Raw genomic sequence first — 21932 nt, 5'->3', positions numbered from 1 at the left:
ACCATGTTATGCAGCATCCACTCATTTACTCAAGCACACAGTTTGGAAACTATCTCTAATCACCTCCCGCCTCCCACCTTTTCCTCAACTTCCTCTAGGTATTTGATGATTAACCGTCAGGTGTTTACATACTCTATATGCTCCATATACTTTTATAATCCAAAGTATATACCAAATTAGTCTACCTCTTTTGATATCCCTAGCCACCTTCCGGGACATAGTTTACTACAGCTGCCTTCTCACTGGTTTCTCCTTTAAGATTCTTACCTTCCTTTTTTTTTTTAAATTTTTCTACATACCAACTAGGATGAGAATTTTTAAAACATTTCGATCCTATCTCTCCCTACTGAAAGAGTTCCTGCCTACCCGTTGTTCAAAGAGTAAGCTCCTGGCCCACCAGACTATGCATGATCTGGATCCTAGAAAACTCAGCCCAAGATGAAAAATAGGCCAAGCCTTTTCTCACACTTTTACCTTTGTACTCGCCATTCCCTTTGTCTGAAATGCCCTTCCCTCTGATGATGGAATGGCTGGGGATTTGTCTGAAGGTCGTCTTCTGGTGGGGCCCTCATTCAATTCATCACCATTCCCTCCACTGTTAGGTCTACTCAATACTGTTTGCTAGTTTTGGGGTGCTTGTGTGTCTCAGGCGTTAAGCCTCTGACTTGGGCTCTGGTCATGATCTCAAACAAACAACAACAACAATAATAAAGAAGCTTGTAGATGACCCATGAGTTCCAACACAGAAGAGGATGATTGCTTAGTAAAGGAGAGGTAGGTCAGGGAACTTAACTGCAGAGGAAAGGGGAGGGTGGGCAACCGCCTCTCCTGAAGTGGCCAGAATTATTTAATTCCATATGAATTTTAGTCAAGAGCCCCCAACTGGAGACGAGGCTGTTAGCACCACTTCTTGATGAGATGCCAAACCAAGGATCCATTCACTCTCCTCTCTTGTGAGAGGCGGCATTCAGTGCTTTACCCGCCAGCAGCTTTCACGTAGGAAGGATGTTCTGAACGGTGTTGGGCTGGCTGTAAACACGAGGGCTTGCCTCCATGGCTTGAGAGATCTTGGAGCCTAGAAATAAAGAGGAATCACTGCTTTCAGTTTCCTAGTCATCCCTTCCTTCTGTTCTTCCCTCCGCTTGCTGCACCTGAAATGCTGTTCCCTTCCCCTAGCTGCCTCTTCATTTGTTAACTTCCCTTCAAGGCACTCTATTCTGAGTTGTAGATGTGCTTGTGAATACTTCTGATGCCTAGAGTGAAATGTGAGTGGGGTTGCCATTCCAAGTGCTTCGTGAGCAGGGAGGAGAAATTAAACCATCCATCTCTTGCACTTTGAAGAACACATTCTGTGGCTTTTCCTCTTACCTCACTGAATGCTTCTTCTTGTGGGGGTCCCTGTCTACCTCCTTCACCACTCCTGATCCCCGCTACATTTGATGTTTCCCAGACAGGTCACACTCAACACTTCCAAAACTGAACTCAGCTCGTGTTCTTCCCACTCCTCTGTATCTCATGAAATGTCCCTGCCAGTCTCCTAGTTGCTCATGTCACAAACCTGGGACTTTTCTTTTACTTATGTCCCTCCCTTGCCCTCAATGCTGATAAAAGAACCACCTCCATTTTGAATGGACTTTACCTGCTGCGTATTTCCCCAGAGAACCCCCTTCTCTCTGCACCAGTGACAGTGCCCTAGACCGGGTCATTTAGTTTCCTCAGTGGATTGCCCACCTCTGTTTACTTCACATAGTAACATAGTGTTATTTGACTCTCTTTATTATTTTATGTCAGAGTATTTGAAGTAAAAACCAAAATGGTGAAGAATTTTTTCATAAGTTTTTTTTATTATATAAAAAGCTACATTGTCATATTACAAAGTATATTATGCCATAATTGAATGTTCCATTATTGTACATGGGCCTTGAATAATTCATATTAAAATTCTCAGAGCTTGAGACTTTGTAATATTTAAGTTATAAAAACTGAAAAACAACAAGATTTAATAAAATTTTTATCTAAAAAACTCTCACTTTAATCCATTAGTAATTTCGTTGCATTGTGGCCGGAGAACATACTACATACACTTTCAATCCTTTTAGGTTTATCGAGGCTTTATTTTATAACCTAGCATATGGTCTATCCTGGAGAATATTCCATGTGCCCTGGAGAAGCATGTGTGTTCTGCTGTTGGTGGGGATTGTTCTGTAGCTTTCTGTTAGTCTATATATTTTTAGCTTATTATCAGGTAGAATAATTTTATGGCCATTATAATTAACAACCGCAGTCTTAATACAAAAACTAGAACGCTGGGGCGCCTGGGTGGCTCAGTGGGTTAAGCCTCTGCCTTCAGCTCAGGTCATGGTCTCAGGGTCCTGGGATTGAGCCCCGCATCAGGCTCTCTGCTCAGCGGGGAGTCTGCTTCCCTTCCTCTCTCTCTGTCCGCCTCTCTGCTTACTTGTGATCGATCTCTCTCTCTCTGTAAAATAGATAAATCTTAAAAAAAAAAAACAAACCTAGAATGCCTAGTATTAAGTGCTAATCTAGACACGTTGTCTTCTCCTGCTCCTGTGCACTCAGCACACTCCCTCCCTTTGCTGCCGGTCATTTTCGTGACTAGTCTCACTGCCCAGATAATTCCCTTCCTGAAACCAATCAGAACATCCTCAGGAAAGCCTTCTCTGACCTCCTATCCATCTCCCCAGTAAGGAAAATCCCTACCAGTGAGTCTCCTAGCACCATGTTCTTCTCTTAGAACCCTTTCCAGTCGTATTCATTTCATTTTTAAATTTGATTAATGGCTATCTTCCCACAAGAATGTAAGTTTCGAGGGGCATAAGGAGCTGGATTTCCTCCCACTACTGTATTTCCGTATTGCATTTGTGAGGACCTGCCACATATAATACATTCTCATAAGATATTTGTAGAATGAACACGTGAGTGAATCGGTGAGTGAGTGAATGAATGATGGAAGAAGAAAGATCTAGAGGAAAAAGTTTATGGCCCAAGGGAGCGTTTTCGTTCCAAGTTGTTGCCACTAGATGGCAGCAGCAACCAGTACCAAAGTAGTTGCAGCTTCTGAGTGACGTTCTTGGGTTTCTTTTGTTTTCTTTTTTATTTTAAAGGTTTATTTATTTATTTTAAAAAGAGAGCAAGAGAGCGAGCGGGAGTGGGGGGAAGGGCAGAGGGACAGAATTCTCAAGCAGAATCCCCGCTGAGCGCAGAGCCAGATGCCCATGCTGCTGGGCTTGATCCTAGGACCTGGGAGATTACGACCTGAGTGGAGACCGAGAACCAGACGCCCAACACGGCAAACCACCCAGGCGCCCCAGGTTCTTGGGTTTCTAATGGTTTGGATGTCCAGGCCTCCTCAGGGGACCTGCTGTTCCCCACGGACCTTTCTCCATTCCTCTCTATTAGACATCCCTTACTGACATGGCCAATCCAGAGCCATGAATGTGTTTGGCAGCAAGTAATAAAATGGCCATCCAACAGCAGTGCAACAGCGGGTAGAGAAGTAGATCTCTCTCTCTCTCTCTCTCTCTATATATATATATATATATATATATATATAGCAAAGACCTGAATGGCTTATAAAGCCATTCAGGGCTTTGTAGCCTGTGTAGAGGTTCAGGGAACTTCCCAGTAAATCAGGCTCCTTCTCAGTCTTAGTGTGACCCTTTTATCCTTGAGACTTCAATATGGACACGATTCCAGGCTCTGTGAGCAAGAGGAGGCAGGAAGAATAGGGCAAAGTGTAGAGCAAAGAGAAAGAAGCATCTGCCTCTTGGACTTCTGCCAACCCCTCTGGGACAGAAAGGGGTCCCAAAGCCACCTCTGCCTGCTGGGGAATCTGGGGGGTGGACTGGCTTTACTCTTTGATTATGGGGCTAAATCGAGGAGACAGAAGAGAGAGTGTGCAAACATCAGCAGTTAAGTGACATTCCTCTAGGTAGTAAGTGAAAAAGCCCCTGGAAACAACAAAGAGGCTCCGGAGAGGAGTTTGGATGAAAGACAGGAAGGGGGCATAAGAGCAAGGACTAACTTGTATGAAGAAGTTCTACTAACATAGTTTAGCTAAGAAAGGACTGAGCTGACTCTAGTTGCCTTCACGTTTGCTGGGCAAATTCTGAAATTCAAATTCAACTAGGCATCATTTTTTCAGGAAGTCCTTCTGGACTTCTCCTCTTTCCTTTTCCTCCCACCTGGGTTTTTAAGACCTTTTAAGGGACAATGTTTTTTAAAAAAATATTTAGAAGAGTATTTTTAAAGTAGGCTCCAAGTCCCATGTGGGGCTCGATCTCACGACTCTTGAGATCAAGCGTCCCACGCTCCACACACTGAGCCAGCCAGGCGCCCCAGATTTAAAATTATTTTATAGTGGCACTTAGGAAAATAATAGGTAACATTTATAAAGTGCTTACCATGTGCAAGGCACTAATTTCAATGGTTTCTATTAAGGAACTTTTTCAAGAACTCTGTGAGATCTTTACAATTATCATTCATGTTTTTAAAGAAAGGATATGACCACTGTCACGGTCTAGGAAGTGGAGCAGCCAGGGTTCACATCCAGACCAGCTGACCCCTGAGTCTCCATGTTAACCCCCTGCCCCATGCTACTGACCAGCAAAATTGACATGCCAGTTTTTGGAGGTCTCCAAAATGATGCCACATACCCCATGAGTATACATGATGGTCCCATGCATATTAATATTAAATTTTTATTAAATTTTTTCTTGCAATTCATTTTTTGTGTTCTGTATCTTTAATTTCTCTGTCTGTATATACATAATGAAGTACATAGTATATTACCACTGTAATTTTTCCTTCCTGCAATTCATTTTTTGTGTCCTGTATCTTTAATCTCTCTATCTGTATATACATAATGAAGTACATAGTATATTAGCACTGTAACTCTTTTCCAGGATTTATAGGTAAAATACACAAATGCATAGTTTAGAGCTCTCAGGGTTAGAGAGGTGCAGGTGAGTAGCTGGGGCTTTTCAGAGAAGCTGTACGAGCATATTTGTATTACTAGATGTCTCCACCAGGGGGTGCTTTCATGGGCAAGGAGACCTTAACTTTCCCAAAGGGAGGGCTTAGGGATTTCATCACTTCCTTTGTACGGCTGCAGTTAGCACTCTCTGAACACACTTCCCATCTTCCTTTTGCACACTGGATGACTTTATCCACCTGGCTGCTCTACCCATCTTTAGGCTTTAGGAAATCACTGCAGAAGATGACCTATCCCAGCCCAGAGAGAAGGCGGAAGAGAATTCTTATCTCTCATCTCTACCTACCTAAATACTTTACCCCTAAACTCAGCTCAGGCATCAACCTCTCCTCCTTCCCCCACTATCTCCCCCCATCTGAAGGAATTCATGCCTCTGTTGGTGTGCCATTAACATCTGTTCCCTTCTCACACGTAGCACATGCCACAGGGTACAGAGATCCACTTCGCCGAAGGTGACCCCCTTGAGAGAAGGGGACCATGTTTCCTTCTGTCTGGCCTGATGCTCAGCACAGTGCCTGGGCGAGGAGGCGCACAGTAAGTAACTATGGGTCCAGAGATGACTTTCCAGGGTCAGGCTGTTCTGCTCTCTGGGGACTAAACGTGACCCATCTCACCCAGCCGAATTAAGGCATGGTGGCTCCATTCACACAAAAATTCACCTTTGGACAGCATTGGCTTGTGAGTTACTTTCCTGTTCTGAGAAGTGGATCTACTGTGATGGTGACGAAGTTTAAGCTTCAGGTCCTGTCAGGTGCATAGGTTCCTTTTGAAGACCCTGGGTGACGCCTTTCACAGCAGTTTCACAAGGTCATGTGTTTTTGTAAAATTTGCAAAAGTAAGATGACTTACCCACAAATGGTTAAAATTGCTGTGTCACCCTATGCCCCCTTCCCCTCTGGTAGGGTGTGGATGTGGACATTTTGGGGAGGCGGTAGGTGAGGTTAAGATGGAATACATTTAGTCTGATTAGGTGGGATACATTTAGGTGATCGCATTCTCTTCCGTGTGTGGTTACGTTCTTGCCAGACGTTCAGGTTTAGGAATTATAGAGATAATTGTATGACTAGCCACTGGATTCCCCTGGGCTCTTGTGTTTTTTTTTTTTTTTTTAAGATATTATTTATTTATTTGGAGAAAGATACAGTGAGAGAGGGAATACAAGCAGGGGGAGTGGGAGAGGGAGAAACAGGTTTCCTGCTGAGCAGGGAGCTGGATATGGGGCTTGATCCCAGGACCTGGGATCATGACCTGAGCAGAAGGCAGAGGCTTAACGACTGAGGCACCCAAATGCCCCTCCTCCAGCCTCTTGACGGGGAAGTATAGGACCAGGTGTCCCATGGTGATGCAGGCATGTTCTCTGATGCTGGGCAGTGGAAGGATGAGAGGCATGGAGGAGAAACCAAGTTCCTAAAGTAGGGCATCCATAGCTAGTGTGCAGAAAGCTACTTTTAACCTTCAGGCATGTATACTTTTAAATGGAGGCTTCAGTTCTCATCTGATTAACATTCGGTTCAGAATATACTAGATAACACAGCACATTCATTATAAATGTGCCATACATTAGAAAAGAGCTAAGGAGTGGGATGGAAATCATTATATATATACATATATATATTTTTTTAATTTTTAAAGTAATCTTTACACCCAACATGGAACTTGAACTTGACCCAGAGATCAAGAGTCACATGTTCTACGGCAGAGCTAGCCAGGAATCCTGAGAGTTTAATGACATTTAGACATTAGAGAGTTTAGAGACATTTAGTGAAACATCATATTCAACACAAGTTCAACTCACAGAGACACCTGCTTCCCATGCAAAAACACACAGAACTCATTAAGCTGTTTCCATGGACTTTCAGAGCAAGAATCTTGCTGCAGGCCTGTGTTCTAGCCTCCAGTCTTAGTCCCTACACCGTTCATCATTCAACCTCAGCAGTACTCAGCTTTTCTGGGTTAAGTCTCTTTTTGGCGGAACAGAGCTAAAAAATATGCAGCAGGTGCATCTCCAGCAAGGGGGAACTTTCTGTAGGACAAGAACACAGAACCAAGAGTAAGAAGGAAAAGAAGGACAGCCTGGTTCTCCAAAGTCGGCGGCAAGGTGGGTACCTGACAAGTAGGCAAGGTCTTACCTGATGCTTGTGTCTCACTTTGGCCCTCCTGGGAGTTTCCAAAAGACTCTCCTGTCACTCGACTCATTAATCTTAAAAATGACAAACAGGTAATTTCTCTGACAACATGTTTCGATTTTTTAAAAAAGATTTTATTTATTTATTTTCCAGAGAGAGAGAGAGAGCGAGCACAGGCAGGCTGAGTGGCAGCAGAGGCAGAGGGAGAAGCAGGCTCCCCGCCGAGCAAGGAGCCCAATGTGGGGGACTCGATCCCAGGACGCTGGGATCATGACCTGAGCTGAAGGCAGCTGTTTAACCAACTGAGCCACCCAGAAGTCCCTGTTTTGACTTTTTGATCAAGAAATTTTAAAACCAACTGGTTGAGGATCTTCCAAAACTTTACAGTTAAACACACTTTTCACATAAAAACCTTTTTTTTTTTTTTTAAAGAGAGCAATGCAACTTCAGTTCTTCCGCATAAAACCAAGGGAGACAGTAATTTGGTCTTTGCCCTTAATGTCCCATAGATGAAAAAATTAAAATCCTGTTTTGTTGCTGTTATGTATACTTTTTAAATTAAAAAATTAAATGGCAGGGTGCCTGAGTGGCTCAGATGCTTATGCGTCTGCCTTCAGTTCAGGTCATGATCTCAGAGTCCAGAATTGAGCCCTGCGTCGGGTTCCCTGCTCAGTGTGGAGCGTGTTTCTCCCTCCCCCTCTGCCCGTCCCCACTCCCACTCAAGCTTTCTCTCTAAGAAATAAGTAAGATCTTAAAAAAAAACTAGATGGCAACACACAGATTTGAGTTTATCAGAATTCTTATGCTTGTAGGCCACAAACCAGTAGCGATATTAAGACCAGTAAGAGTTCTATGAAGTTCTACATTCCAAGCCCTGATCATAAAAACCAATGTCAAGAAATCCTCTAACATGTTAGAGGAGAGGCTGAATCATATTCCTATGTTCCATGTAGGAAAGGATACTATAAAATTGTCACATGTAGAGGGGATCCAAGGATATGCAGCTAAGCATGAAGAAACGGTCTTAAATAGGTGTATTAAATAATATTGCTATTTTTCTGTTTTGTAATGTTCGTGATATGTGTGAGGTTTTCTTTTTTTTTTTTTTAATTAACCATATGTGGGATTTCTTTTCTTATCCTAGATACATATTTGCTTTTGTTCCTATTTTAATATTTGTAATTTTATATTCTTTTTTCGCATTTTTTGAGGTACCGTGGACATATAACATTATATCAGTTTCAGACACACAACATAATGATTCCATATTTGCATATAGTGCGGGATGATCACCATAAGAGTCTAGTGACAACCATCACCACACAGAGTTACGGATTGCTTTTCTCTTGAGATGAGAAATTTCAGATCTACCCTCTCAGGAACAGATATGCAACGCAGTGATATCAGCCGTAGTCCTCATGCTGTCATTATGTCCGTCTGACTTGTTTATCTTCGAACTGGTCGTTTATCCTTTTTGACCCTTAGAGATGGCCACAGATTGCTACGTCCCAGGCCCCACAGAGCCAGGATCTACCACCCAGGCTCCCCACTTCTCCCTCACCCCCGCTCCTGCATTTTTGCCAAATCTCCCTTTTCGTTCTATCCCCAGGCTTCTTGCCCAGACTGTTAGCATTTACCTGGGATTCGTCCCTGATCCTGGGGACTGGCCTTTGAGGAAGAACTTCGGGAAGCCAGACAGGCTAGTCCTGCTCTCTCCTGTTACCTCCCTCCCGAGGTCACAAGCCCTAAGCCTTGTAAATGTGAGTGGGAACAGAGGGAAAAAGGGGGTACCTGAGAAAAGACAAAGCTTGGAAAGGAAAACTTTAAGATATGGTCTAACGCATCTATTTATTGTGAATTAGTTGTTCTGAGTATGTCTGCCAGGCCTTGTCCTGTGAAAGTCTTACTTACCTAAATTTCACATCACCTGCACGACGGACCTGTGAGTCCTGGCTTCCGCCTGCTCTACAACAAAGCTGCGTCCCAGAGAGACACTAACCGGTGCAGGGTGACACTAGACCCATGAGCCTGGGTGAAGCAGTCCTCGGGTGCACCGCATCCTGAGGGCAGGCGCGTGCGGCGTCGCCGTGGAAGCCAGGGCAGATCTGTCAGGGAGAGACAGTGTGGAGGTGTCAGGGAGAGGCAGAGCTGGGCCTGTGGACGCAGCAGCTCGGATAACAACTGTGCCACCTGAGGCATGTTTCACTGAAATTATCAGGACCTCAGTTTCTACAGCAGTAACTTCACAATGTGGAGCTGAATTCTCTGCACCCCAGTTTCCTCACAAGAAAATTGCCGATGGCCAGTTGGGTGGCTTCGAAGGCTCCATCTCGTCCAGACGTTCTGTGGCTCCAAACCGCCTTTTAAATTCCAGCCACCAGAGTGGCTTCTCTCACAGTGACCCCTCAGGGGCCCCCCAACACACACACACACACACACACACACACACACACACACCCCATCTGAATGATCTGGGGGAGCAGGTTTAAAAAGCACATTCCAGGTGCTCAACGTGGAGCATCTCTGTTCTATCGACCGGCACCATGAGAGATGAGGAGGGGACAGAGCTTAGAAGGACAGACACAGATTTAGGTTTTTCAGGAGTTCTTCCGGGGAGATTTCCACCCCTGGCTTCATCCTCTCTACTCTGCTACCTACGGCAAGTCACTTCAGCTCTCTGAGCTTCAGTTTATCTTTACACGGTGACAAGAACTGTACCTCTCACAGAACTGCTGGAGAGTTCCAGAATTTTATGTATGTGAAGTCCTCAACAGACTGCCTGGCACATAGGAGGGTTTAAAACTTTCTGGCTGTTGCTTCATGATCATGACCGTCATCGTCATGGTTGTCGTCACCATCACTCCAGAACAATGCCTCGTCGTGGGAGGTGTTCGGAGGTGTGTTTTCATGCATTGCATAAAGAAGCGAATTATCTTTCATGGGAAAAAAAAGAAGAAGGAGAAGAAGGAGAAGGAGAGGAAGAGGAAGAGGAAGAGGAAGAGGAAGAGGAAGAGGAAGGAGCAGACCCATGCTGGGACCTTGTTGGTGTTGCTCACTTTCTTACCTGTTTTCTGTCTCAGGGTATGATAGGACCCCCTCATGGAGTCATGAGGAGAGTTGCAGGAGAGGACGAGGCCAAGTCGGCCACTGGTGTTTCCCATCACCAAAGCGACGGGAGCACACTTGCAGACCCACATTCCCATCTGCACTCCGTCAGCCCACAGGGCGCCAGGCAGAGACCCCGGGGACAGCCTCCTTCAGTTCGCTCCATCCAGAAACTGGCCTCGCTGCCTGCCCGGCCTTTCAAGAACAGGTCGCAGGAGTCAATCGGGCATTCTTCCTTTCTCACTCTTCAATAGCCAGTCCTTCAGCAAGGTCTGTTCTAGGTTCAAAAACGTCCTTGGGCATGCCCCCAGCTCTCCACTGTCATTGTCTTCACCATTATCTCCTGTCCAGATGACTCTAGCTTTAAACTGGAATCCCCAGGTGTACCTAGAATTTGTTCTCTATACAGGAGCCAGAGCTCTCTTTTTAGTACATACATCTGATCATGTCTCTCCTGCAGCTCCAAACCATTCGATGTCTTCCCACTGTTCTTGGGATAAAATTTCACTTACACATGCCACAAAGCTGAGGATGGTCTGGCCTGCCCAGTCCCACAGAGTGTTCCAGGTTCTTTGCCGTCTGTCAGCATTTCCATCAGCTTCCTTTCTAGGAGATGCTCTTCCTCAGGTCTTCATACGGCTCCCTCTCTTCATCTTTACGTCTCAGCTCAGACGTTACTAATTGATTCAGAGCATTCCTGGACCACCTTGTCTGAAGTGTCCTCTTCCAGGTTGCTTTTCTTCAAGATCTTGCTGATTTCTTCAGCGTGTCCCCACAACTTGTGACCTTCTTAATTTATTCATCACTTATATAATGTGTCTCTCCAGCTTTTTCACGCAGGTCAGAGACTCTGCTGTCGTGTTCATCACTGTACCTCACTGGTCATGGCAGCAAAATAACTAGTGCATAGTAAATATTCAATTAATGCTTCTTGAATGAGTGACTATATGATTAAGGAACGTATAAGTGAGTGAAAGATGAAATAAATGGTGTTCTCTCATGCTAACCTCCCACTGTCCTAGACAGGTCCTGGACAGAAATCTGCTTTGCTCGGTTAAATGGTGTATGCTGGTGGTAGAGTGGCCCAGTAGGAGACTCAACCCATGAGAAGGGACACTCAGAAGGAATCCAAGGACACAACCTGAAAACACCAGAGTTTTATCTTATAATACTTCCTAAAGAATCCATCAAGGTTAGACAGGAGGGGTGCATTCTAGATAAAACGGGGTATTGGCAATGCTGGAGTAGCAAAGGGGTTTCACTTTACAGCGCTACTCAGGCGAATGAGTCTTGAGGGAGACGAAGAGAATCACAAGCTCCTTACCAATTAATCCACAAGTTTTGGTAATGGCTGCAAGGTCTGGTACCTGCACCTGGAGGAGAGTATACAGGTGTTTTGAGTCAGCTTAGGTACACAGTAGGAAAGGTGCCAAGAAGTGGCCCAGGACAGCATGGTTGCCCAGAGCAGTGCTCTCTTTGATAGCTCAAAACTTCAAGTGGAAATCCTCTCTATCTCTACTACTTATGTTAGAGGCAGGAGAAACCAAGGGACCTAACTCAGTACCTGCAGAGCAGGAGAAGGTCTACAGGCTCCATTTTACTATTAAACAAGCTTTAAACTTAACCAACATTTTCTTCTTTCTTTAACAGGAAAAGAATTGACAAAACTTTAAATCCACACACATATGGTCAACTAATTTTCAAGGAAGGCACCAGAAATACACAAGGGGGAAAGGATAGTCTTTTCAATAAATGGTGTTGGAAAAACTGAATAACCACATGGAAAGGAATGAAATTGGATGCTTATCCACACACAAAAATGAATGCAAAATGGATTAAAGACTTAAGTGTAAGACCTGAAACTTTAAAACCCCTAGAAGAAAACATAAGGAAAAAGCTCCTTTACATTGGTCTTGTTAATGACTTTTTTTGGGAAGTGATACCAAAAGCACAGACAACAAAAGCAAAGATAAACGAGGCAGACTACAACAAACTAAAGTGCTTCTGGACAGCAAAGGAAACAAAATGGAAAGGCAACCTATAGAATGGGAGAAAATATTTGCTAACTGTATATCCAATAAAGGGTTAATATATAAGGGACACTTAACTCAATAGCAAAACCAAAACAAAACCCTAATAACCTGATTAAAAAATGGGCAAGGATCTAAAGAATCATATTTCCAAAGAAGACACGCAAGTGATCAACAATTCTGTGAAAAGACGCTCAACATCGCTCCTATCAGGAAAATGCAAATCAGCTATCCCCTCACATCTGTCAAATGTCTGTTATCATAAAGACAAGAGACAGCAAGTGTTGGAGAGGGCATGGAGAAAGGAGAACCCTTGGGCACTGTTGGTGGGAATGTAAATTTGTGCGGCTGCTATGGAAAACGGTGTGGGAGGTTAGACACTCTGACCTCCCATTCATTAAAAATAGAACTACTGTATGGTCCAGCCACTCACTTCCGGGTATGTATCCTAAGGAAATGAACTTGCTATCTGGGAGAGATTATCTGTACTCCATATTCATTGTAGCATTATTCACAATAGCCAAGATATGGAAGCAATCTAAGTGTCCATTGATAATTGAATGGTTATGAAAAATGTATTTATGTAATACGGATATCATAGAAATATATGACATATAATATTCTTATATATTATATTGTATATATATAGTCAAATATATATATTTCTATGATATCCTTATTACATGAATACATTTTCATAAATATATATAGTCAAATATATATAAATATATTTGATATATATAATATAAATATAAATATAATATATATAAATATATATAAATATATTTGACTATATATTATAGTCCATTATTCAGCCATAAAAAAGAAAATCCTGCTACTTGCAACCACGTGAATGAAACTAGAGGGCATTTTGCTCAGGGAAGTAAGTCAGATAAAGTCAAATATTCTGTGATCTCCCAGGTGGAATCTAAGCAAGCAAACAAAAAGTCTGAACTCATAGAAATGGAGAAAAGAAAGATGGCTGATGAGGGCGGGGGGCTGAAGGAGATGTGGGTTAGACGGCATCAACTTTCAGTTACAGGATAAACAGGCTCTGAGAATCTAGTGTACAGTATGGTGACCAGAGTTAATATACTGTTTTATACACTTAAAAATAGCAGAGTAGATCTTAAGCATTTTCACCAAAAGAAAAAGTAACTATGTGACGTGATGGGTGTGTTAGTCAACTTGACTGTGGTGAACATTGCCCTGGGTGTCTGGCTGGCTCAGTTGGTTAAGTGTCTGACTCATGGTTTTTGGCTCAGGTCTTGATTCTGGGGTTGTGAGATCGAGCCCCATGTCAGGTTCCGTGCTGGGCATGGAGTCTGTTTTAAGATTCTCTCTCCTTCTCTCTCTGCCCCTCTTCCCTGCTTCTGCTTTCTCTCTCTCAAAACAAATTTTCCCCGTATATATGTATATCAAAGCATTACATTGTTAACTTAAAATAATTACAGTTTTGTCAATTTTAATACCCCAATAAAGTGGGTGGGGCTAAACCCTCATGCTTCTGTGGTATTTGAACATTTAATGGAACAATGAACGTTCAGCAAGAAACCACTAAATGTCAGCAGTTTATTTTAATTAAAACCCTCAAGAAGCCTCTCTCAGATCCTTATCTACTTAACATAAGCAAAGTAATAGTGTTCCTAACCCTTAATAAACAATTTATGCAAACTGCTGAACCCAAGGGCATTCTAACTATCTTGTCGTTCCTTGGGAACAGGAGGCTATACAGGAAACTAACCAACCAGGTCCCAACCATTTACAAACGCACAGAGTTGGCAGGAAACATCAGTTCCTGGATTTGTCTTTATTTTTTTTATAAAAATTTGGGCATTTTCCTATTCCTGTTTTTTTGGCTGCCCTTCGTATTCCAGGATACTTCAACCATAATTGATATTGGTTATATGACCACACCCAAATTTCTTTTAGTTCTCCGGGTTATGTTTTGGCAAATACAATTAAGTTACAAATCCTATGAACTGTTAAAGATGTATTGGCAAAAAACAAACAAACAAACAAACAAACTTTTTTTTTTCAGGCATTCCGAAGAATGTCCTGCAAACAAAATGTAGTGGTCTGAATAGTGTCCTCCCTCAGATTCACATTTACCTGAAGGTAACCTCATTTGGGAATAAAGTCTTAGCAGGTGTAATTAGTTAAAGGTTAGGTTATAGCGGACCAAGGTGGGTGCTCAATCCAATGACTGGTGTCCTTCTAAGAAGAGAAGAGGACACAAGACACACACAGAGGGGAAGGTCATGTGATGATGGAGTGAAAGACTGGAGGGAAGGGGCTATAGCCCAAGGAACACCAGGGTTTGCTGGAGCCATCAGAAGCTAGGAGAAGAGGAGGGATTCTTCCTTACAGCCTTCCAGGGGAGCGTGGCCCAGCTTGATTTAGACCGCCAGCCTCCGGAACTATGACAAAATATATCTCTATTGTTTTAAGTCACCAAGTTTGTGACAATTTGTTCTGACAGTCCTAGGAAACAAATACCTACAATCTTCTGTGAAATAAAGACTATCTTCAACACTGCTCACTTATTCATTTGTGCATTTACTCAACTGTTATTTTGTGTACCTTCGTATGGGGGGGTGCATTGACCTAGTGTTCGGGAACGTGTGGATTGCAGAGCAAGAGTTTGGGGAGCAGAGGGAGAGGGACAACCAGTTTCCAGGCTGAGTATGGAGCTGGAGACAGGGCTCAAGTCCACGACCCTGAGACCATGACCTGAGCCAAAATCAAGAGTCAGGCGCTTAACCAACTGAACCACCTAGGCGCCCTGTCATTTGTAAGCATCTATATACTCCTAGTAACTTATTACTTCAATTGCTACCCTTGCAGTCCAGTTATCAGGAAATCTCCTATTTACACATGCCAAAGAAGAGTTCCTTGAGGATGATTCTTGGGTTACCAGCATGAGAATCACTTGAAGCCAGTCCTAAAGATGCAGGCTTCAGGGCCCTGCCCCAAGCTGTAGAATCAGAAACTTAGGTCAGGAGGGCACCTCTCCCCCATACTAGTTCAACTAAATAGCTTTTATCTTTCCTCATAGCAAGAAATCTGGAGGTAGGTAGAGTAGGGTGAAATAGCAGCTTCACGATGCCTTCAGGGACCAGAGATCCTTCTGGCTTTCTCATTTGTCTTCATTCTCACGCTCTTCAAAACGTCTGCTGCATCTGTGAGCACTGAGCCCCGCTGTAGGAAGAAGAAAGGGAGAAAGTCAAAGGCCGCAGTGCTGAGTCTGCCACCTTCAGGATGCTTCCTTACATGCTCCACCCACCAGATTGCTCACTTATTTCTCATAAACTGTTTTTTCTTCCTGAGTTTCTTCAATCACATTGGGTGACTTAAACAAAATTGGGTGATTTTGCCATCTGATACAGAGTGTTCAGTGTATGTAGAGGAAATACTTAAGACAGTTATATTAAGAAGATGGGAAGGCAAAGGGACCTAAATGGAATATGAATTTAAAATAATTTCTAACTGCATCAGAAACAAAATACTTAAGGGATCAATATACTGGAAAATGTATAAGAACTACACAATGAAAACTATAAGACATTGCTGAGAGAAATTAAAGACCTAGAAATATTGGGAGATGCTCATGAATTAGAAGGTGCAATATTGCTAAAATGCCAGTTCTTCCCAACTTTTTCTTTAGGTTCTGTGTAATCCCAGTCAAAATCCCAGTGGGCTCTTTGGTCAAAATTGACAGATTGGTCCTAAAATTCATACGTAAATGCAGAGTACTTAGAATAGCCAAGGCAATATTGGACTTGATTGGACACTTACTGTAGTGCTACAGAATAAAGACAGTTTGAAATTGATATAAGGATGGGGAAAAGGATTATGAGACTGAATTAAGAGTCCAGAAATTAGTCCAGAAATATATAGGCACATATAAAGCTAGCTGATTTTTTGATAAAGTCACCAAGGATGTTCAGTGGGCAGCGGAAAGACTTTTCAATAAGCAATGCTTCAACAACTGGACGATCATGTGGGAAATAAATGAACCCTGATCTCTACCTCATGTATACAGAAAAAAATTACTTAAAATGGATCATCAATCTAAACATAAAAGCTAAAGTTATGAATTTTCTAGAAGAAAGCATAACAATTATCTTTGTAACTTGGCATAGACAAAGATTTCTTGGAACACAGAAAACACTAACCATAGAAGAAAAAACCTATTGGCTAACTGAACATAATATTAAAAAAATAATAATTTTTAAAAGAAAAAAAAAAAGAAGAGACCTGGTAAATTAGACACCCAAAATAAAAATTTTCTGCTTATCAAAAAAAAAAAAAAAAAAAAAAAAAAAACCAGATGGGAAGAAAATATTCACAATGCCACATAAAGTTCTCTAGCAAATCAAAAATAAAAAGACAAAATGCCCTACCACTCAGAAAACTGGCACACACATAAAGAGACATATCACACACATATACAAAGATGTTTAAATGGCAATAAACACATATAAAAGTGCTCAGTATAACTTTCTTTTTCTTTTTTTTAATATTTTATTTATTTATTTGACAGAGAGAGATCACAGTAGACAGAGAGGCAGGCAGAGAGAAAGAGAGAGAGAGGGAAGCAGGCTCCCTGCTGAGCAGAGAGCCCCATGTGGGACTCGATCCCAGGACCCTGAGATCATGACCTGAGCCGAAGGCAGCAGCTTAACCCACCGAGCCACCCAGGTGCCCCTCAGTATAACTTTCAACATGCAAATGCAAATTGAAATCACAATGAGACACCAATACACACCTACTATATAGCTAAATGAAAAATACCGACAATGCCAAACATTAACAAGGATATGAAACAAAATCCTCATACGTTGTTGGTGCAAATGTAAAATGGTATAATCTCTCTGGAAAACTGGCAGCTTCTTATAAAGTTAAACAGGTATCTATCCTATGCTTAATACAACCACTTTTATGTGTTTATTCAAGAGAAATTAAATCACATTTCCACAAAAACTTAGTACGAGATTGTTCATAGCTACTTTATTTATAATTCCAAAATCTGGAAACCATCTAAATGTCCATCAACAATAGAATGGATAAACAAACTGTGGTATATTTATACAATGACATACTGCCCCAAAACAAAAAGAACTACTGACGCACATACAGCAACATGGACAAATACTGAAGAACAGTATGCTGACTGAAAATGCCAGACAAATAACAGTATCCATTCACGATTCTGCTTATGAGGCACTAGAACAGGCAGACCTGATTTATGCTGATAGAAGTCTGAACACCAATTGCCTGGCGTGGGGTAGAATTTGGTTAGGAGTGGGTGTGAGGAAACTTCCTGAGGTGATTGAAATGTTCTGTAGTTTACAGGGGCATGGGTAGGTTGGGTGGCATGCCTTCACGGAATCTCCCTGAACTTACACTGAGGTACAGTGCTTTCACTGTATGTAAATCTTTCCTGAAAAAACGCCTTGAATCCTGATGACTCTGCCTTTAAAACAGAAATATAAGGATGACCTGAGGATCTTTTGCCTTTTCCTTCAATGTGTTACGGAAGTCCGTGATTCAGTCACGGTAACTGTTGTCAAGGAAAAGCTTGCAACCATTCTAAACCATGTCGAGGGATGGTTAAAAATGAGTAAAGTGATGGATTTGCCATCACATGAATCTTATCTGTGGGAAACATGTTTTCTACGACTATGGAAGGCTATATTGTGAAGCTGGCATCTCAGGCACAAGGCATCTTACAGGGCTTGGGGAAACAAATCGTGAGTCACATAGTTTAAAATAATGATTAATAAGACTTTCTTAAAGGGCCATTTTCCACTCATGTGTCAAGCATGTGAAATTGCTCTGTACTCCACAGACATCCAGTCTATCCGTGCTTTCTGTGCTGTGACTAGGAAATGTCTTTGATACTCATGAATGTTTGGCTAACACCCATCATCCTTTAGGCTCGAGTGGCTGCTGTCCAAGGTCTGGGCCACACTGCTGTGTGCCCTGGTTATCTTTAGTGTTTACGTTAAATCTCCAGATGCCAAATTTCTCATTCTGATGCTAGGTGCTTGCCAAGCCATCAGGTATTTACTGATTGTAGAATGGAACTAATTCTTTCTTCATTGTGTAAACCCAGGATTAGTTTTCCTTCACTGGCCAGAGTCTCCTCTATGATGCTCCTCTATTCATACCTTGGATTTTCAATACCCAAACCTCTATTTCCAGATACAATGCCCTGCTAATCAGGCCCCACCCTATCTACCTAGCTTTATTTCTCAATACTTTAAAACATGGAAGCATGGAGTAGTGGAGAAATTCTAAGTCCAGGAGTCAAGAGAGCTGACTATAGCCCTGGACTTGTAATGGGCATAGCACCTCCCCTGTCACATGAGGAATTTTGATTCATAGGACCCCATTCCTGCTTTCACTCCCTGAGTTTTAATCAGAAAAATATCACTATATTCCCCAACATTTGTCTAAACATTCCCTTGACTGCATCTTTGTCTCATAAAATATTACCCATCTTTTCTGGTACAGCCAAAGTGGTCTTGGCTCTCTGGCTTTCCCTCTGTTAATCCATGCTTTATCTAACCATGTATGGCAGTGAACAGTACCACACATTGATCACTAATTCTATTTTTATTCTCATGGTATCTACCATCAACATGATATACAACATGATATCAATATGAAAATGTTGTACAAAATGTACAAAATATTTACTGGGTATGTGCTTTGGTGAGTGCTGTGAAGTGTGTAAACCTAGCGATTCACAGACCTGTACCCCTGGGGATAAAAAATACATGTTCATAAAAAAATAAAAAATTAAAAAAATGTTTACTGGGTCCCTGCTATGTACACTGACATCATTACTGTGGGATCCATAAAATAGTACTCATTTTTAGTCAACTTGTAGTGTTATGTCTATGTGTTTGTCCCAAGTTCTCCATGCCCCATCAAGGGTATGAGCTCCTTAAGCTAGTGACAGTGCCTTTTACAGGTATTTTTTGTGTCCCTTAGATAAAAATATAGCCTTACTATTTTTCAGGCTTTTCTCATTCCTTCAAGTACACTCCATCTCCCCTTTCTTCTTTCCATTTTCTCACAAGATTTTCCTGTGGGAATTCCCTCTACTTACCTTTTTTATTCCTTCCAGTTCTTTCCTCACCAGCCACCTGTCCTGCTCTCACTCCTTTGCACTTTGACCCTCACTCACCTGGTCCGGTGGACTTTGTGGGGCCACTATCTGTTACCAATGGCTTCTGAATGGGATAATAGTGCTTATATTATTTCCCCCACCAAGTGGTTATGGGTACAACTGAGACCTTGTCTCTTGGGCTATTAATTTGTTTGAGTCACAGAGCCCTTTGAGAATCATCTTCTTTAAAAAAAAGTGTTCAGAGGCTAACTGAACATAATGATAATAATAAAAAATTGTGCAGATAGTCTAGACTTAGCCTACCATTCAGAGGAGTCACTCCTGAACTTCAGAACTCCTTCCACAGATCCACTAGACATCCCACAGACCCTAGGTTATAAATGCCTACTGCACATGAAAATTCATTATAAATCAGAAAGACTAACTGTGGCAGAGACTATTATTAGTATTATTTTCTGGGAGCCAGAACAATGCAAACTAAAGTCTCTTAGTCCCCTTTCCTGCCATCAGAATACTACCCATAAGAATGCCCTATGCCTTCTCTCTCTCTGCTATGTCCCAATCCAGCTTCAGGATCTTGCTTGGGGAATTAGCAGTGGTATGAATCAGAGTTTTGCTTTGTAGGGAAACCTGGCCTAGTGACAATCCTTAAGAGTCTTATCATATATTAAAATATATTTAATGATATTTAAAATAAAGTAGCAGCCTGGTTACTTTATTTATTATGGGATCAACTGGAGTTTATGCACCAGCTTGGAAACTTCACATATATGTAACATGATAGCTACTTATAAGGATACATTGTAATATGTCATGATTATTAACATATTTCTGTTACATTTCTTTTTACATAGTTATTTCTAAAGAAACCCATACATATTTCTATAGAAAACTATGTTAAGAAAAGGGAAACCTTTGTAATATAATCTGTTTGTAATTTGGGGGTTTCTTATCCTGCTTTTAAAGTTTTGATTACATGTCACTGAACTTTATATGTTCCAGATAATTTGAAATCCACAAATGGGAGGAATGAAAAACACATGATCCCTGCCCTCAAGGATTTTATAGAAAAGTAAGAATTTGATAAATACTTATTGATTTATAACGCACTAACCTTTGACACCTGGATAGCCCAGCTACTTAATATGTCACACTTCCTTGATATCAAATGGAAACCCAAAGGATAATGATTTCAAAGGTACCTAATTAACAACAAGGGACCATTTAAGATGCTGGCAGAATATGGGGTTCAGTAAGCACAATTTAATCATTAAGATGATAACATTTATTGTGTATCCTTTCTAGGAAAATACCTTATCACTTAATTTTTATCTTAATCACTGTATCAATTATAAATCATGTTTGAACTTATGTGTCTAAATGAAGGTTACTCAAGAGGAAGGGAGCAATGTTGCAAATAGAAACAGTAAATTATCTAGCCAAAGCTATTCAGAAAATACTAGTCAAAACTGGAACTAGGCGTCCAAACACACTGTCAGTACTTAAATAGTTCAAGGTCAAAGTCAGATTAAGTAACTGGTGTTAGATATTTTTAGCAGCAGTTCCAATTAAGATTTAACAGCACTGGTTGGGTCTGGAAAGTGTCCTGATGTCACACACTGATTATCATCTTGAAATTCATTAGGAAATCTGTAATCATAAGGGCTTGGAGAGACGGGCAATGGAAAGAACATTTTGTTGGTTCTACTATGAGCCTGGTGTTCTGTAATCTTTACATAAATTATCTTATTTAATTCTCACAACCGCCCTGGGGTGTGGATTTCATATTCTCATTTTGTAGATGAAGAAGCAGAGTGGCAATAATTTGCTGTAGGTCATAATAGCTAGTAAGTGGCAGAACAGAAAAAAATTTTTAAATGCATAAAATAGACTGCAGGGGAAATTACCAAGGAAACCAGTTATGATAATTGAGAGTAAAATGTTGCAATAGTTTCCTATTGTTGCTGTAACAAATTACTCTAAACAACAGCTTAAAACAACACAAATTTATTATCTTACAGGCCTGGAGGTCAGAAATCCAAAACAGGTCTTCTGGCATTAAAATCAAGGTGTTGACAGGGCCTCAGGCCTTCTGGAGGCTCTAGGGGAGAATCTGCTTCCTTATCTTTTTCAGCTTCTAGATGCTGTGCACAATTGTGGGCTTGTGACACCAGCCAGCAATCACATCATTGATTCTAGAATCACATCTCCTTTTCTCTGTCTCCCTTGACTCCTTTTTTCCCTTTGTGGGATGTTTGTGATTAGATTGGGCCTACCTTGGTAATCCAGGTTAATCTGACTATGCGTGGATCCTTAATCACACTGGCTCAGTTCTTTCTGCCACGTGAGGTAATATCCTAGGGATTCACATGTGGACATCTCGGGGAGTCATTTTTATGTCTACCACAATTACTTCTTAGTAAGCTTGCAGACCTGCTATTCTAAATGCTTAACATATAATCTTGGAACTTTATTTATTTATTTTATTTGAGAGAGAGAGAGCGAGCACACATGAG

At 41.6% G+C, this 21932-nt stretch overlaps 2 long non-coding RNA genes across 2 annotated transcripts in view; both read right to left on the bottom strand.

The window, feature by feature from the left end:
- Positions 1-6700: 6700 nt before the first annotated feature.
- LOC132014285 (uncharacterized) lies at positions 6701-12864 on the bottom strand. Its single transcript, XR_009403271.1, has 4 exons — positions 10202-12864; positions 9049-9242; positions 7141-7211; positions 6701-7034 (listed from the first exon to the last, which is right to left on the bottom strand). It is a non-coding gene; the product is annotated as an uncharacterized LOC132014285 (long non-coding RNA).
- Positions 12865-14063: 1199 nt separating this feature from the next.
- The window catches only part of LOC132014284 (uncharacterized), a 32901-nt gene continuing 25032 nt past the window's right edge, over positions 14064-21932 (bottom strand). The window contains exon 3 of the long non-coding RNA XR_009403269.1: positions 14064-15473. This is a non-coding gene — a long non-coding RNA (uncharacterized LOC132014284). The remainder of the gene's footprint in view (positions 15474-21932) is intronic.

The sequence above is a fragment of the Mustela nigripes genome, chromosome 3, assembly GCF_022355385.1.
Source record: "Mustela nigripes isolate SB6536 chromosome 3, MUSNIG.SB6536, whole genome shotgun sequence".
Classification (NCBI taxonomy): domain Eukaryota; kingdom Metazoa; phylum Chordata; class Mammalia; order Carnivora; family Mustelidae; genus Mustela; species Mustela nigripes.
Note: the sequence above shows the minus strand (reverse complement) of the source record. Positions and strands in the feature narration are given on the sequence as shown.